At 46.3% G+C, this 17451-nt stretch overlaps 1 long non-coding RNA gene across 2 annotated transcripts in view; it reads left to right on the top strand.

The window, feature by feature from the left end:
- The window catches only part of LOC118006950, a 28023-nt gene that overhangs the window by 413 nt on the left and 10159 nt on the right, over positions 1-17451 (top strand). For both annotated transcript variants that reach the window (XR_004678234.1, XR_004678233.1), the window contains exons 2-5: positions 8707-8785; positions 10707-10779; positions 13082-13209; positions 13523-13622. This is a non-coding gene — a long non-coding RNA (uncharacterized LOC118006950). The remainder of the gene's footprint in view (positions 1-8706; positions 8786-10706; positions 10780-13081; positions 13210-13522; positions 13623-17451) is intronic.

The following is a 17451-nucleotide window of genomic DNA, read 5'->3' as shown; positions in this document are numbered from 1 at the left end:
GGGGGGGGGGGGGGGGGGGGGGGGGGGGGGGGGGGGGGAGGAGAGGACCGCCCGCGGGGGAGGGAGCGCCTGGGCCCGCTGGGCCTGGAAGGGAAGGGCAAAATCCTTCACTCCCAGACGCTTGGTGCCCTGTTGAGAGATGGAAGGGGGTGACGGGCTATTTCTCCTCCGAAGGATGGCAAATTCTCAGCCCCTACGTTGTTCTACGTTCATTTCCCATCATTTCATGTGTGTTGCTTTGTCTTTGCGTTTGGCCTTGACTCGTGTTTTTTTTGTTGTTGTTGTTGTTTTGTTTGTTTTTCCCTTTTCATGGCCCTGTGTTGTTCCTCCCTTCGGAAGATAGTAATTGCATACCTATTTTGCTGGACGCCTCTAAGCCCGCAGCCTGAGAGAGAGATTCCTAGATGAAGAGCCGTGACCCTGGTCCTCAAGGTTCTGGAGTTCAGGAGGCCAGACAGTCCAGTGAAGAGTAACTGCACCCTGGGGCTCTAGAAGCCAAGACACCCAGGCAGGTGCCGCTCTCCTGGTCTGGGAGCACTCACTTCTTTAATCCTCACAGTGACTTTAGGAGGGAGGGGCCATTAATATTCCATTTGACAGATGGTGAAACTGAGGCCCAGAGAGGGTAAGCAACTTGCGTAAGATGACTCAGGAAGTAAGTGGCTGAGCCAGGATTTGAACCCTGGCAGCATGGCATCCCCAGAGTCTGCGCACAACCTCTAAATCTCCCTGACTTTCGAGAACAGACGGCAAGCCTCAGGAGGGCAACAGACAGGACGACTAATCCTGCCTGGGAGAGGTGGGGTGGGCTTCCTGGGGCCTGGAATGTTATTAGGGATGGAGCGTGAGGTCCAGGTAGTCACCAGACAGGATGGTGAGAGGCTCTCAGGGCGCAGCTCCTTTCGCCTTCCATTTTGTGTTCTCCCCAAGGAAGTGCGGAGCCTTTATATTGTGTGAACCGGAATCACCTTCCCAGGCCACAGCCTTGATCTGGCAGGCTCTATCTGCAGCTACTGAAATCCCACCAGCTTTCAAGTGAGCAAAGTCGTCCCTCCCAGAAGCTTTCCTGGACTGCCCCTTTATCTCCCAGCCCATGACCCAAAGCAATCTTTCCATCTCTCCTCTGTCACACTTGACCATACGCAGTCAAGCTCTCGGCTCTGGGCTCTTTCTGTCTTTATTACTGGACTGTGAGCTCCTGGAGGGCACTGGTCTATTCTTCCCCCCCCCCTTTTTTTTTAAAGATTTTATTTATTTATTTGACAGAGAGAGAGATAGCGAGAGCAGGAACACAAGCAGGGGGAGTGGGAGAGGGAGAAGCAGGCTTCCCGCTGAGCAGGGAGCCCGATATGGGGCTCGATCCCAGGACCCTGGGATCATGACCTGAGCCGAAGGCAGACGCTTAACGACTGAGCCACCCAGGTGCCCCTATTCTTTCCCCTTTATACTCACTTCTGCCCCAGACCTGGTTTAATATCCTGCAGATAAGAGGTTCTGAATAATTGCATTTGGTCAATAAATGGGGGGACTGGGAAAGCCTCTGACCTCATAGATGCATCACTTAACCCCTTGATGGATTTCTCGATCAAGCAAACTAAAAATGGAGACGACGGGTATTCTCACCAGAGATCTGGACCACCCTCTGCCAAGGGAATACAAAGGCAGAGTCAGTCACCTAAGCCCGAAGTCCCTTAAAATCTCTCCAGACGAGGAGCAGGATTAGTCCTGGGGCCTGGGCATAGCAGGAAGTCTTGTCGGCCCAGTTATGAGGAACGGACTGTGAGGGCCGAGAGCCAGGCAGGTCATTGCATAATCCTTCTTGATTTCAGCGAGGCTTTCCATGGGGCCAGTGACACGATGTGGACACTTGACTCCAAAGGGTACGGTGTCAACTATGAGCACCTGTCAGCACCACTGCTCAGAGGGGCAGGGCTGTGTCTTGTTCTTTGTTGTATTTCTGTTTGCTTAGAACTTGCTTTAGAACATTTTAATTGGAAATGGGATACGTGCACATGATTTAAATACTCAAATGATTCCCAAGGGTCCAACCAGACCCTTAGCTCATCATCTTCCTGCCCAGAGCCTTAATTCAGCGTTTCTTTGCCCAGAGATGCCATGTAGGATACGGTATTTTTACATTTTTTATGATGAACTACTGAGGTTGTTGTGGACATACTCAGCACCTTTGCAGGTCATGGTGATGTTATGTTTGTTGGTGATCTGGAAAAGAGATTTAGGGTTCATTGACCTTGAGAACTGGAGAACTAGTCTTGCACATTATGATGATGCTTAGTAATAATGGTGGAATGATAAAATCTGGATATCTCAAATACTACCTGGGGTAAGACAGGTCTGGCCCAAGGGTAGTGGATAAAGATCCAAGGAGACATGGCTGGGCACAGATTTAATACGCATAGGAAATGTTGGGCCATTTTAGCAAGTACCACCGTGCTGCCAGGGTGGATCATAAGGAGTATACCTGATGGAGAGCAGCTAAGTATTTATTGGGTAGACTCTCATTAAAGTATTTATAAATGCCCTGTCATTTCTTGGTTACTCTGCTACGTACTGGTAGGAGGGAGAGTCACAGAGATGAATAAAGTAACTTCTAGCTGAGCAAGGAGGACCAAAATGCACTCATATAATGTTAAAATAAAGGTGACCACACTGGCATCATGTAATCCAACAAAGAGAAGGACAAAAGGTGACTTAATTATTTAAGTGCGTGGCAAAGTCAGCTGGGTGGTCCCAGGTCTCACTTTCTGAGGACAGACGTCTTCTTTGTGGCCCTGGACCCTATGGCTGCCTATAGCCAAGGATTTCCAGCCCCCTGTACAACCTCTCTGACTTGTCCTAGGAGCCCCCGGGGCCTGTCCCTGCTAGCCACGCAAGTCACAGTTGGGCCCCCCCAGGCACTCTGAAGCCAAAGCTCTGGGGAATGAGGAAGAAGGTTCCCTTTGGCCAAGGGATACTCAGAATTAATTGCTCTTCTCCTCCATTGGACAGGACTGCCTTGCTGGGTTAGTCCAGGTTCCTCGGGTCACCTTTCCCACAGAACAGGCTCCCTCCCGGAAGCTCCGGGGCCTCTCCTGTAGTTGTCAGGCAGACGAGCCCAGACACGTCAGATCTCCAGCTCAGGTTCAAACTGGGAGCTCAGTTTCCCCTGGTAGTAAGTAAGATGCCGATGAACTGTTCAATAAGGAAGGCCAAACAAGAGGCTGTGGGTATGAGGAAAGATTTCAGTGAGTGAAAAGGAAGAAGGATTTCTTGTATTGGGATGATAACAAGGAAAGGTATTTTGATCTCCCTAAGGAAGAGTCTACGGTCTTTCTAGAATAGTTTAGGAAAAGGCATCCTACTTCTTTCGAAGCTGATTCCTTGGTATTCCTGAGGCCGACTGACATGTCCTACCTTTCAAATCGAATGGTGGTGGCCTTTCCCCTAATTCAGGTAATGTGATTTTTCCACGTAAATTTTTTTTTATTTCCGTGCCTTTTTTTTTGACTCTTAAACCTTTAGCACCTGCAGGCAACAAAACTAATGAACAAGCAGTAAACATATGAATGGGAAAGCTTGAAAACCACCGATCTTGCTGAGTTTGTTCCTTTTTTTTAAAGAACACGTGTGCTTGCAGTTTTATACTGCCGGCCCATAATGTAGCCGTAGTTTCTGCTATTAAAATTGTTCCTCCTTCATGGATGGAATGAAACAGGCCATTATTCCAGGGTGTTCCCGGAACAGCCTCATGTTTCAGGAAGCATGCCCCGACTCCGAGTTCTCTACCACCTGAGTACACGTGAGCACGGCTATTGTCGACTCTCGAGTATTCCTTCCCTTTCCTCCTTCCCCGCTCCCTCTGCTGGTTCACTGCGTGGCCCAGACTGACTGCTTACCTCTGCCAGGCTAAAGATAACCTCTCCATCTGGGATCTCACCCACGGGCTAAATTTACTCTCCAGGGTGACTTGGGGCTACCCTGACCGCTGCCTCCAGGCCAGGCTCGGAGCACCCAGGCTCATCACTGGAGGGCCTGGGGACGGGGAAGGGACCCGGAGGGCGGGGCGGGGAGGGGTAGGAATGAAAGAAGCCGAGAGAGACCAACTGGCAAAGGGGCTTCAGAAACTGGGTGACACCGTGGCTACGGCGTCAGCTGAGGTCGGAAGGATTTGGCTGCTCCCAGCAAAGATTCCTTTTCCGTAAGTTTTAATGTTACTGTAATACAACCCCCAAAGGGAAAAGCCCAGTGCTAATCAGGGCTCAAGAAGCCAGTGGACTGGATGTACAGAATGGGGTGTTTAATTTTATGATGTGGCTATGGGTTACATGCGAGACTAATAAAAGAACTCCATAAAATGTGGCTTGGAGCAAAGGGGCTGCCTCCTGTGCCAGAAGGTCACCCTGCTCCGAAGTGGTTTTAGAGCAGGGCCAATGTCTAGCTGGTGCGCTGGGCTGGCCATTCTGGTTCGTACACTCTTCAGAGCCTTCTGTGCCGGTTACTCAGTAGCTGTCGCCCTTAGCTTCCTCAGTGCCCCCTGCTGCCCTGGCTGCCTGGCCCCCAGCCAGGACCTCCCCAGGAGCCAGCGAGCAAACGCAGGCTGCTTGCAGATACCCTTCTAGGCCATGTCTCCAGTGTCGCATCGTTCTGGAGTGGCCAGTGTCCTTGCAGTGGTTACATACTGAGAATGTCACCCGTCCTACAGCGTGTCTTCCTGGGGATTAGGTCCGGCAAAGACCTGTGGAACAGACCAGCGACAGTTCCACAAGACTCCCCTTCTCCGGTCCCAGACCAGGCCAGGGCACCCAGAGGAGGCTTTCTTAACAGGTGACTGTCACTCCCCTGGTTGCTGCAAGGACGGACCCAGCTGTTCCCTTGAATCCTAGTTGACCGCTTCAAAGAAGGGCTTTGATAACACAGGAATGACGTCAGGGTTGAAGAATAGTTTGGGGAGAAAAAGACGCATTTGCATAATGTTTCCCCAGCAGGAATTGCATTTGCTGTAGCGTTTGAATCAGAAGGAAACTTAGAGGACATTCGGTCTTTCTTTACAGCCAGCACGGCCCCTTCTATATCAACCCCCACAGGAGAGAGCCAGCCCCTTGTAGGTCATGCCCATTGCCGGGGAGCTGAGCTCTTTGAAAGAAGCCTCCTATAGGAACCAACAGGAGCTGAAATCTTCCTAACAAATGAAAGTCTGAACCCCCTTTGTTGAGCTCTGAAATCTTTCTACACATCTCAGATTTTTGTTCCTTACTTTGATGGGATTGCAAGTCCAAAGATAGCCCCGAAACAAGCAGTGCCATCTGCTAACATGTCCTATAGTATCAAGTGAGGTGAGAGGTCATGCATGCATGCACTCATTCATTCATTCATTCATTCAACCACTGTTTACTGAGTGACCAGTAAGTGCCAACCCATGTCCTTGGTGCTGGAGATTCAGCAGTAAACTGGAAATGGTTCTGCTCTGAGAAACTCTCCAGTCCGCTAGACATTCGGGGAGACCAGGGAAATCTGGGGTGGTTGAGCTTTGCCTTTGAACCCCATTCCAGGCCTGGGTTTATCCTAGGTGGGGCCATCCTGGGTGACTGTGGGCAAGAAGCTTCTATCTGTGCTTCTCCTTTGCCCTCACACATTACTAATGGCCTGGTGGGTCCACTGAAAGCATGGAGTCCTCAAGATGGGTCCTTGTTGTACAGACATTGAGACGGAGAGGCTAAGGGCTGTAGGCCACCGCCCTCCTCACACTCTCGAGAAAGGCTTGTGAGCATCAAACAACATTTTATAATGTGTTTTGCTGACTTAACAATTGAAGAGAACAATTCTTTTACCTTTCATAAGCAAGAACTAATAGACAATTTGGATGAGAAACAGAAGACAGTAGAATTTATTTATAAATTCATCATCTACAGATAACAATTTTCGTGCGAACTTTTTTTCTGGGTGTATTTTGTAGGTCCGTGGATGTGAGATACACAGACACACACGTGCACACACATACATGCATCTTGTACTCTACCTTTTTCGCCCAGTTATTTTCCCAGTGATCGCAATTTTAAAGAAAATCCAATTATTCAAAAAAGATTTAATTATTACACATAACTTTGAAGGACTTCCCCCAAAGAAACCCCTGGAAAACAAAGAGTTTAATGCAAATTAGGCATCTGCTGGGGACGGCAGATCAAGTTTGCCCTTCGTTTTTATTAAGGGGCTGGGGGTAGAGTGGAGATTTTCATAAGATGGTGCACTGGCTGCCCTTAACTTCCAGCTCCAACCTGGTACTTCTCTTGGTGAAGCAACCGCTAGGAACGATGGAGGTGGAGCCTGGAGGAGCAAGGGCAAGCAGGGCTCAGTTAGAGACCTGGGGACGAGAGCTGCAGCTGGACTTTGACCCCACAGATAGTGTGGGGATGAGGCTCTACCTGTGGTGGGCCCTGGGCTCCATCAGCATTCATGAGCCACCTCCTTGGTGCCAGGCTGTTGAGGAGAAGCTGAACCTGGGAAGACAGCGGAGCCGAGAGGCTTCCTTCCTCCTGGTGCCTTGATCGGAACTGACGCCCTATCTGCAGCTCCCCGCAGGACTGTTGTCACTTAAGGAACCCCTAGAAGCTGGCCCTGAGCTTCAAAGGACAGATAAAAGAAAACTGTGCATGTGAGGGGGCTCAGCAGGCAGAGAGATGGAGAAGAAGAGCCCACCAAACAGCTCTTCCAGAAAATAGCACTGAAAGCCTGAGCAGAATTAACAAGGGCATTCAAACACGGTACCAGGAAAAAAAAAAAAAAAGACTTCCTGGAATTAAAACATATTTTTAACTAAAATACTAATTGAGTTAATTAAAGCAGAATACAGACTTAGAAGAACAAGTACAACAATATCCCAAACACAGAACAAGGATACAAAGAGATGGAAATCATGTGGGCAAAATAGAAGCCCAGGAGGCTGGAGGCGGGACACCTAAGATGTCAATCACGGGAGCTCCGGGAGGAGAAAAAGAAACAGTTGGAAACAGCTGAAGGACAGGGAAAAATTAGGCAAATGATAGAAGACAACGGCCCTGCATGAAAAAGACTGGGGTCTGAGGTTTATAATGAACTCGTGGGGTCACTGGGATGAAAAGCCACACACCTAAGCCCAGCCAGATACAATTCTTGAAAGGCAGGTGTAAAGAGAACCTCCTTCCCTCTTCAATACAAAGAGGGAAACGTTAGTTATAAAGGAAAAGGAAAGAGGTGGGGGTCACCTATCACACCTCTAATAATGGGAACTTGATGTCTGAAAAATCCTAGAGCCAGCCAAAATGCATCCTGCTGGTCAGGGGGAAAAATGCATTACCCAGGTACCCAGGCACCTGTTTGAGAAAAATACTCTAGAAAGAACCTTAAACAACACAGATCATTCAAGACAGGAGAGGATGAAGAAGGAAGTTGGTGGGGAACATTTGGGTCCCTCAGTCACTCTGTCTCTCTGAGACAATTGCAACAGAGGCTTCAGCTGAACCCAAAGGGGACTTCAGAGCTGGAGTGCCTCTGAACTGAGCTGGGTCTGGCTTGTTCACCCAGCAGGGGCTAGCTTTTGCAGGAGGTGCCACAGGGAAAGGGCAGACCTTCAGCTGCAGGCAGTTCTCCAAGGGAGAGGGACAGAGCTGGGAACTGGCAGCAGCCAGCACCCCTTCAGCTGGGCGGGGAGGGGCACCGCAGCCTCCTCTTACGTCTGGATGTGCTGGGCTGTGCTGGGAGATAACAGTCAGTTCTTGGCGGGGGCGTGGGGAGCTCTGATTTGTAGCTTCTGCCTATTTTTCTGGGATAAATATTCCTATCGTAGCTGCTATCAACCTCCCAGTGTGATGTGACTGCCCATGGAGCTGGGAGAAGGTGCAGGCGGCTGTCTCCCAGGAGCTGGGGCCAGCTGGCTCTTCCCCCTCTCCCCCCCTCCCCCCCAGCCCCCGTGTGCACCAAGGACATTAGGGGGCGCGTGGGGAGGGGACAACAGCAGGAGGGGCAGTTGCGGCTCCGGGCCTTCCTGTTCAGCACTAGTGCTCAGACACTGGCAGTTCTCCCTCCTTTGGACTCATTTTCTCCTTTTGGGGTCACCTTCCTAACCCTCTTCCCTACAGCCCCCTCCCCCCAGTCCCCTCATTCACCCCAGTACATTGGTATTCTTTGCAAGTAGTATTCCAGAAGGAATCTCAAACGCTCATTCTTTCCGAAATCCGTGTGACCATGAAGCAAGAGGCTGCTTCTCCGTAGGCAGTCCTGAGGATCAAGGTGAGACGCTTGGAGGGGTTGGCGAGCCTTCTCTGGAAGGGGCCAGTGGTGTCTGTGCAGGACACATGGTCTCTGGTGCACAGGACATAGTTGCTGGCTCCTGCTGTATATGATACCAATGTATCATCACCTTTGCGTAAGCGCTAATTACGTCTATTTCAAAGGGCCAGAGGAAAGGACCCCTTAACTCTGGACTTTCGCACCAACCAGCTCGGAGGCGAGATTTAGCCTTGGGGGAGGCTTTGTGGTTCCACTGGCTTTGTGAAAGTCCCCTTACCAAGAATGCTTTTTTTAAACTTCGTTTTCTCCAGGGTTAAATAGAGTGAGGAAAAGAGAACCTCTGGATTTTTTTAAAACCCACAAAACTACAACAACAATAACAACAACAGCAAAAACCCCTCAAGACCGAAAAATCCAATTCTACTAACAAACCCTTTTATTTATTAGGATCCTGTTAATTCCGGATTTGGAAAAATAGACCTGGAAAGGAGGCGGGCACTCACCACTTCATTATCTTTGAAGAAAGGTATAGTAAGTAGATTAACAGAGTAAACCAGATTAGAAAGGCAGAGCCTTTATATGGCTAAGAAATTAAACTCTTCTTCAGCTACTAGCAACTGAATTATTTGAATGTTAATATGAAATGTACAAGTTTTCTATTTCTGAAAATGGATAATTTGGGACCTTTTTTGGGGGGGAGGGCAACATTTGATACATACCTCCAGCATGTTTATGTGGATTCTAAGCTACGTTTCCCAAATATATTTAGGGCAAGTCTCTTTTCTGCTGGCTTCATGTTTTTCAAATTTATTATTTATTTTTTTTAATTGTTTTGTTTTTTGAAAGAGAAAGAGAGAGAGAGAGCAAACAGAGGCAGAGGGAGAGGGAGAAGCAGACTCCCCGCTGAGCAGGGAGCCCGATGCAGGACTCCATCCCAGAGCCCTGGGATCATGACCTGACTGAAGGCAGACGCTTAACTGACTAAGCCACCCAGGTGCCCCCATGAGGAACCAGTCTTACTGGATCCCCTCAACGGCACCACACTTTACAGTGTAGCCAACTCTTCCAACATTGAGTCTTCCCCTTAATCTCCCACTGCCCCATGGAGTGTTCTCAGTTTACAGCTAAGGAAGCGGAGGCTCACTGAAGTGCAAAGGTATGTTCAAGACAGAACCTGCTAGTGATAAAATCAGGACTTCAATTTGGTCTGGTCCTTTTACCCCAGACTACAGGACTAAGTTGCGATCCACTCCCGGAGAAATACTCTTCCTCAGAAAGTGCTGACTACCTCTTCTGTTTTGCAAACCCTTCTAACTCTTGTCAGCATCTCCCCCGTGTCTTGAAGTCCTTGTGTACGTCAGCATTTGAGGCACTGGAAAGTAACACAAATAAAACATAAAATACTGTAGTTGAGGATTTCCAAAAGGAGTGATCAGAACATACTCTACGCATATGTGTTGTGGGCATATATAAATGCTTCCTGGGGGATTCCTCTTTGCTTCCGTCAAATTCCCATAGAAATCTGTGAGCCAGAAAAGATTAAGAATTGCTGAAAGAGGATTGTAACATAACCAGGTTGGCTTTTCTGGACACTAAATTCAGCTCTGATCTTCCTGGTCACCAGGGGAAAATGAACAAAGTGATGATAAAGCAAGGACTTTCTCTTAGAAAATAACTCAGCACCAAAATATAAACACACACACACATTCTAAGACAACTGGAAGCCAAAAGAGAATTGGTCTCTCAGACTGCCAACCCATGGAGTTACAAAGCACAAAATGGTCAGGAGGCGAGGCATTTCTTTTAGTAGGGAGCTTAATTGGTTTATAAAACTCAGGAATCTATACCATGCAAATTCACAAAAATTCATACAGCTGTCCGAGAAGTCAAAAGTACTCATTGAAAGTTGAAAAACTCCTGGGATGGAGCCCCACCGCCAGCTCCTTGCTCAACAGGGAGCCTGCCTCTCCCTCTCCCCGTGCTTGAACTCTCTTTCTCACTAGCTCTCTCTTTCAAATAAATAAATAAATAAATAAATAAATAAATAAATCTTAAAAAAAAAAAAAAAAAGACTGGTTCCTCAGGATCCAGCCTCATTAGCACTCAGAAGAAACTATGACCAAGGGATGGACATGCTTGAGCAGCGGTTGCCACTTGCTGGGGATCCCAACAGTCCTGTGCCTCCATTTGTTTCTTGCTGCTTTAGGAAGAGGATAAATATTTAAGGAGGCTCTAGCATAGCTTGAAAGGAGTGTGTCGAAACTGCCAGGCCAGGGAGGCCGTGAGCCGTATCTCTGGGGTGCCCGGGAGGAATGCCTGTCTCCACCACAGGTCCTCCCCTCCCCCACCCTCCACACTTGCACACAATTAGCCACTCCATTAAGCTCCAGTGCAAGGACCAGGCTTTCTACGGACCCTTCCCTGACAGTGTGCTTTTCTCTCCTCAGGGTCACAGGATTCTTCCCATCTGATCACAGTAGCATTTACTGCTTATTCTGTTCATCTGTTACTAAAGAGAAGGTAAATAGTTTATTGAGTACCTACTACGGACATACCTTGTTTCATTATGGTTCCCTTTATCACACTTCCCAGATACTGCATTTTTTTACAAATTGAAAGTTTGTAGCAACCCTGCGTGGAGCTAGTCATTTTTCCAACAGCATTTGCTCACTTTATGTCTCTGTGTCACATTTTGGTAGTTCTCACCATATTTTAAAGTTTTTCATTATTATTATATTTGTTATGATGATCTGTGATCAGTGATTATGACTTGCTGAAAGCTCAGATAATAGCATTTTTAGCAATAAAGTGCTTTTTAATTAAGGCATAATGCTCTTGCATACTTAATAGATTACACTATAGTGTAAACATAACTTTTACATGCACTGGAAAACCCAAAAAACTCATTTGACTGGCTTTATTGTGGTATTCGTTTATTGCCATGGTCTGGAACTGAACCCACGATATCTCTGAGATGTGCCTGAACGTGGAAGGCTTTGTGCTGATCATATCCTATACTGATTATGGATTATCCTTGATTCTTTTTTTTTCAGATTGTTCATCCCTGTATGTGTTGTACCCCTTAAGGAATGGGATCATTAGAATACATGCAATCCTTCCCACCAATCGGGACATTGGAGTTGACAGCTAAATGTCTGTGCATTTAGTCAGCTTACTCTCGCAAGAGCTCTAGTATAGCATGGTAGTAATCCAAACATATAACCATAAAAGTTATACATGCCCAGTTTTCAAAGCTTGGAAATACATAAAGTATAAATTTATGTATAACCCTACCATCCAGAGATCATTGCTGTTAATATTTTAGTATATTTCATTTTGACCTTCTTTTATCTATGTTTCTATTTACCTAATTTGGAACATTCTATGTGCAAAGTTTTAGACCCTAAAGCTGTGCCTATGTCGTTAAATATTCCTAAAATACAATTTAAATGACTGCATAATATTCCATCAGAGTGAGAAACCATCATTGATTTTTTTTTTAAAGATTTTATTTATTTATTTGAGAGAGAGAGAATGAGAGACAGAGAGCGCGAGAGGGAAGAGGGCAGAGGGAGAAGCAGACCCCCTGCTGAGCAGGGAGCCCGATGCGGGACTCGATCCCAGGACTCCAGGATCATGACCTGAGCCGAAGGCAGTCACTCAACCAACAGAGCCACCCAGGCGCCCGAAACCATCATTGATTTATCAATTTCCTTATTAGAGATGTAGACTATAATTTTTCACTATTACAAACATGACTATAGTGAGAATTTTTATGCACGTATCTACATACCTACTTGTCTGGTGATTCCCCTTTAATGTACTTATGGAAATTAAATTATTATCCAAAGGGTATGGAACTTTGGAAGTTATTGATTTGTATTACCAAATTTTTGTCAGAAGTTTGATCTTCTCTCTTCCCATCAACAGAGAAAAATGCCTGATTTCTCATTCCTACACTAACGTTAAGTATTGCTTTCAGTATTTACAAATTTGAGTAGAGTTTCAGTTTTGCTTTTACATGTGTCTTTGATCATCGTTGAACTTAGTTTTATATATTTATTAGCAACTTAATTTCTTCTCTGAATTGTCTATTTATGTTTTTGACCTTTAGAGAAAATGGGAGCCTTAGTATTTTTCCTATTGGTGTGCCACGGATGCATTATTGAGGGTTTTTAAAACCCTTTAAAAATCAACTGCATTTTTTTTTTTTTATGTCACCATCTATGGCCACCTTAGAAGAAAGACCAGTCCCAGATGTAAAGGGCAGTTCCTTCAAACACGACCTCAGTTATTTTGGGTTATTGAATCGTTTTTATTTTGTGCAAAGAATGCACAAGAAAATGTGAGCCTGGTTCTTCCTCAGCACACTTGCTTTCCATTAAGCGGATCCTTTGTGCTGAAACAGACTTGCAGACCCAGCAAGCCAGACCAGGCTGCTGGCAGAAAGATGTGCACGGCCTGGTGTTAATGCAAGAATGAGAAGACCCCTGTGGCACATCGCAGGAGGTCAGACCATATGTAGAACTTTCTTTCTCTTCCTTCTTTCCCTCTTTGTTCCTTGCTTTTTACTTTCTATAAATCTAAGGTATTAGGAATGGCTTGACTTTTTAGACATACATATTTTTCAGAAATTCTCTGTTTTTCATACTTTGCCAAAGTAATATAGATTCCTGAAAGCATGGAGAGAATAAAGACCTTTTTGTGAAGTCCATTCATAAGATGCACAAGAGGGATTCATCACAGAAAGTTCAATCTTTTAAAAAAAATGGGCTTTCATAAATCCTGTGAGATGGGTGTTAGCATTATCTTGATTTTACAGAGGAGGCTTTAGAGAAGTTAAACAATGTGCTCAAGGTCAACCGCCAGGAAAGCAAGAGCACCAAAACTTGGACCTGGTTCTGCTGAAGCCAAAGTGCACGCTCCAGCCTACACCGCTCTGCTAGCCCGGTTAGTCACCGTTCTTAACCATGTGTGATCGGAAAGCTCTAGCTACCGTCTTCCTGAGTGATCAGAACACTAGTAGCAGATCCATGAGGCAGACCCTGCAGGGGACAAGGCGCAGTGGTGGGACATGGGCCAGAGTATCGGACCGCTGGGCTAGGAGAGTCAGCAAGTTCGTGGGTGAGAGAGAATCCTTAATGGAAGCCAGAGTGACCATCTTCCTGGCACATTGGTGAAAGGGGAAATTGGACACTTAGGCACAGGAAGATAAAGAGGATGGTTGGTGAGAGAAATTAAGGTGGTTCCTTTCCCTCCTCAGAGACTGTCTGAGTCTGTTGCAGAGTAATTGTGAAAGGCTGTGGGAATTCCAGGACTATCAAGGAATGACAGTGGGTCCCGGGAAGATGGAAGTGAACCAGGTGAGACTCTACCAAAGGGTAGAAATAAGAATCGGGGGCCAAGCTTCAGGCATGGTAGAGCTCCAACAGGAGGAGGGCACTCCAGTGGATTGATGGGAAGGGATGCTTCTGCTTGTGTATGGCAACCTCTCTTACGAGCTAGCGAATGGATTATTCCCGTTAATTGAGTTGCCCATCATAACTGCTAATATCTTCTTAAAAACTGGGACATGGACAAGAGGAAGGAGTTCTCTCTGGTTTGGTGGATCAGATTCTCTACGACAGTGGCTTTCAAACTTTTTTTTTGTATTACAATACTCAGTTGAGGAGTCCCTTTTCTATCACAAATATATGACACATATATAGATTTGAAACTGAAGCAACATTTCACGATACAATAGTTACCCTTCCTGTGCAGGATACACTCTGATACTTGCTCTTCTCTTTTATTTCATTTAAGCAAAAGTGCTGACACTTCTCACTAAATGGATTTCTCAATCCATTAAGGGGTCATGACTTATCGAGTGAAAAGTCACTGCTCTGAGGTGCACAGAACAGCATGTCCGCGGAAGCCATCATCAGGGCCCCTCATGGCCACAGTCCATGGCGGGAAGTGGCACACAGAATCTTTTCCAAGAAGACATTAAAAATAGGTGTTTTAAATCTGGTTAACCTCTGTCCTTATAGCCTGCAAGTAACTCCCCCGGTGGTGGATTTGGGATTGTCTGGACTGGGGCTCTGTAAGGTCAGGCTTGGAATCCCGTTACGAATGTGTGCAGACATTTCCCGAGTACTTTGTAAGTTCGGTCGTGCTCAGCCTGGGATAGGGCGTCATCCTCCACCAGCTTCCCAGGACCCCTTGGCTGCACACACAAAGAGAACCCGGCTTTTCTTGTTTGGGCCTTAGCTCCTTCCTATTTGATTGAATTTGAAGAGGAACTGTTTGCCTTTGGCTGCACATCCTGAATCATAATCAGGATGCTGCTGGCGCAGAAAACCTGCTCCCACCCTTGCCTGAAATAACGGAACAGGGAAGTAGGGTTCCTCCCCTCTCCAGCCTTAAAGAAAGAGGCTCATAATTTATAGTGTGCTGGCAATACATCAAAAGTCAATCCAGTCACTTACAGTAAAATCAAGGCGGGCAGAACAATGAATATAAAGTGAGATTAAAACACCTCATTAAAGGAACACATTGTTCAGTTGACACCAGAATAGAGATCCTTACATATTTGTTAGCCAGAGTCCAGGGGCCTTCAAAGATGCTTCCCTGTCCCTGGGGTATGAGAAAGGTAGAAGGCCACACCCTCAGCTTCTTCAATCCTTCAGCAAATATGCTTTTCTTAAACTATTCTTCAGGGACAGTGCTACGAGGGTATATTCATTCCCTAAGGCTACTGTAACAAATCACCACAAACTGGGGAGGCTTAAAACAACAGAAATGTCTTCCCTCACAGTTCTGGAAGCTAGAAGTCTGGGAACAAGGTGTTGGCAGGGCCACCCTCCCTCCAAAGTCTCTAGAGGAGACTCTTCCCTTGTCTCCTTCAGCCTCTGGTGGCTCCCGGAGTTCCTTGGCTTGTGGGCACATCCCTGGGGTCTGTGCCCCCAGCTTCGTATGGACCCTCTGCTTCCTGAGTGTCTCTCCTCTTTGTGTCTCTTATGAGGATACTTGACATTGGATTTAGGGCCCACCTGGATAATCCAGGCTAATCTCATCTGGAGATCCTTAATTCAATTACATTTGTGAGGATCCTTTTTTCAAATAAGACTGCATTTATAGGTCCTGGGGCTTAGGACCTGGACATATCATTTGGGGGTCACCATTCGACCCACTGTGGGGTACAGTGTTGAAAAGGACAGGGTTGTTGTTCTCAAGGAGCTCAGTCTAGTGGGGGAGGCAAATAATGGAAGAACAACGTCAAAAGAACAAGCACAGACAAGCTATGTTGCAAGTGCTGGGGGGATCTGAGGAGAATTTACGTGCGGAGTTGATGTGGAGGTTATGGCAGGGCAGGGATGGGTGTGCTTTTTTTTTTTTTTTTTTTAACCTTTGAATTCTACAATTTCCTGGCATTTGGAAATCACTGTAGAAAGCCATCAGGTTGAAAAAACAAGTCCAGTTTGAATAGAGAGGATTAACACTGGCCTAGTCAGATTTCTTGGGTCTGGCTAAGTTCAGCCAAGCCTGTCAGTTGTCGTGAGGTGTGGGAGAATTGGCAGGAAGATGAGAGAAAGCTGAAGACCAGGAACTGGGGGGAGATTACTGATGGCTCCTTCGCTGGGAGGTGCCGACCTGGACACCATGAAATGGGTCATTGGCTTTGTCTGTGACGGAGAATGTAGAAGAGGTGCATTTGTGGCCGCCCTGCAGCCCAGGTCAGAGCCTGCGTGCCCTGGACGGGATGCCACTGGACGGGATGCCACCGGCCGGGCAGCTGCCCTGCTGAGTCTCCTCCTTTGCTGTAAGGACTTGGGCCGCATGTTCTCTCTGGACCTGGTGTGGTGGGCATGGAAGCTCCTGCCCAGAGATCTGCTGAGACACAGGACACAGATGCTTTTGCTCACTTCTCTTTCCGGGGCAACATCTCTACAGTCTTTCTGAACATCACCTGCAGCTCTTATGCCCTCTCCTAGGACTTTAGCTTCTTCATGACTTCTTATTATATGAAAAAGGTTTATGAGAATAGATACTACACAATTATTGTTAATATTCTTGGGTGTAATTTGTTTGTTGTTATGGAGAAGAGCATATTCCTTTTTTTAAAGATTTATTTTAGAGAGAGCGGGGTGGGGGAGGGGCAGAGGGAGACGGAAAGAGAGAACCTCAAGCAGACTCCCCACCGAGCTCAGAGCCCAATGCGGGGCATGATCCCACGCAGAGATCATCCCACCTGAGCCAAAACCAAGAGTCAGACACTCAAACACTGAGCCACCCAGGCTCCCCAGAACATCTTTATTCTTTTTTATTTTTTATTTTTTTATTTTATTTTTTTATTTTATTTTATTTTTAAAGATTTTATTTATTTATTTGAGAGAGAGAATGAGATAGAGAGAGCACGAGAGGGGGAAGGGTCAGAGGGAGAAGCAGACTCCCCGCCGAGCAGGGAGCCCGATGCAGGACTCGATCCAGGGACTCCAGGATCATGACCTGAGCCGAAGGCAGTCGCCCAACCAACTGAGCCACCCAGGCGCTCAGAACGTCTTTATTCTTAAGGAACACATGCTGAAGTGTTTATGGGTGATGTGTTATAATGTTTATAATTTTCAAATGCTTCAGTGAATGTGTAAATAAACGTAATATGACAAAAATGTCAAGAACTGCTAAATCTAAGTGGAACGTGTATGGATGTTCATTGTTCTATTCTTTCAGTTTTTCTCAGTGCTTGAACGTAATCCTAATTCAAAACTTGGGGAAGATTGAAAGAAGAAAATTCTTGGTGTAGAATTTCTTGATCTGTGTTTCATGGATTCCAGGGAAGAAGTGGATGGGTATCAAGGATTAGGAAGCTTCTAAATTTATATGTAAATTTCTGAGGTGTGGTGTGCGTTTGTGTATGTGTGTGTGTGTGTTTCTGTCCTCATTGTGGGGAAAGGCTTATTGTTTGTGGCTCTCCACTGATTCTCAAATGAGTCTATGACTCCTCTTCCCCAAAGTTAAACACTATTGCTTAAAACTAGAAATAGGTTTGCATGCATTATACCTTTTGTAAATGGATACAAACAGCCAAACAGAGTCTGTTGCACATGTATCATTAGTCCTTTGTTGAAAAATTTGAGCTAAATTATAAAGACATTATATATTATGATCCCCTTATATTCCTTAACTCATTGCTTGATTTTTCTTTGTTTGAGT

This window comes from Mirounga leonina, unplaced genomic scaffold (genome assembly GCF_011800145.1).
Source record: "Mirounga leonina isolate KUSES-001 unplaced genomic scaffold, KU_Mleo_1.0 Mir_115, whole genome shotgun sequence".
Taxonomy (NCBI): Eukaryota; Metazoa; Chordata; class Mammalia; order Carnivora; family Phocidae; genus Mirounga; species Mirounga leonina.
This window is presented reverse-complemented; position numbering and strand designations above follow the sequence as displayed.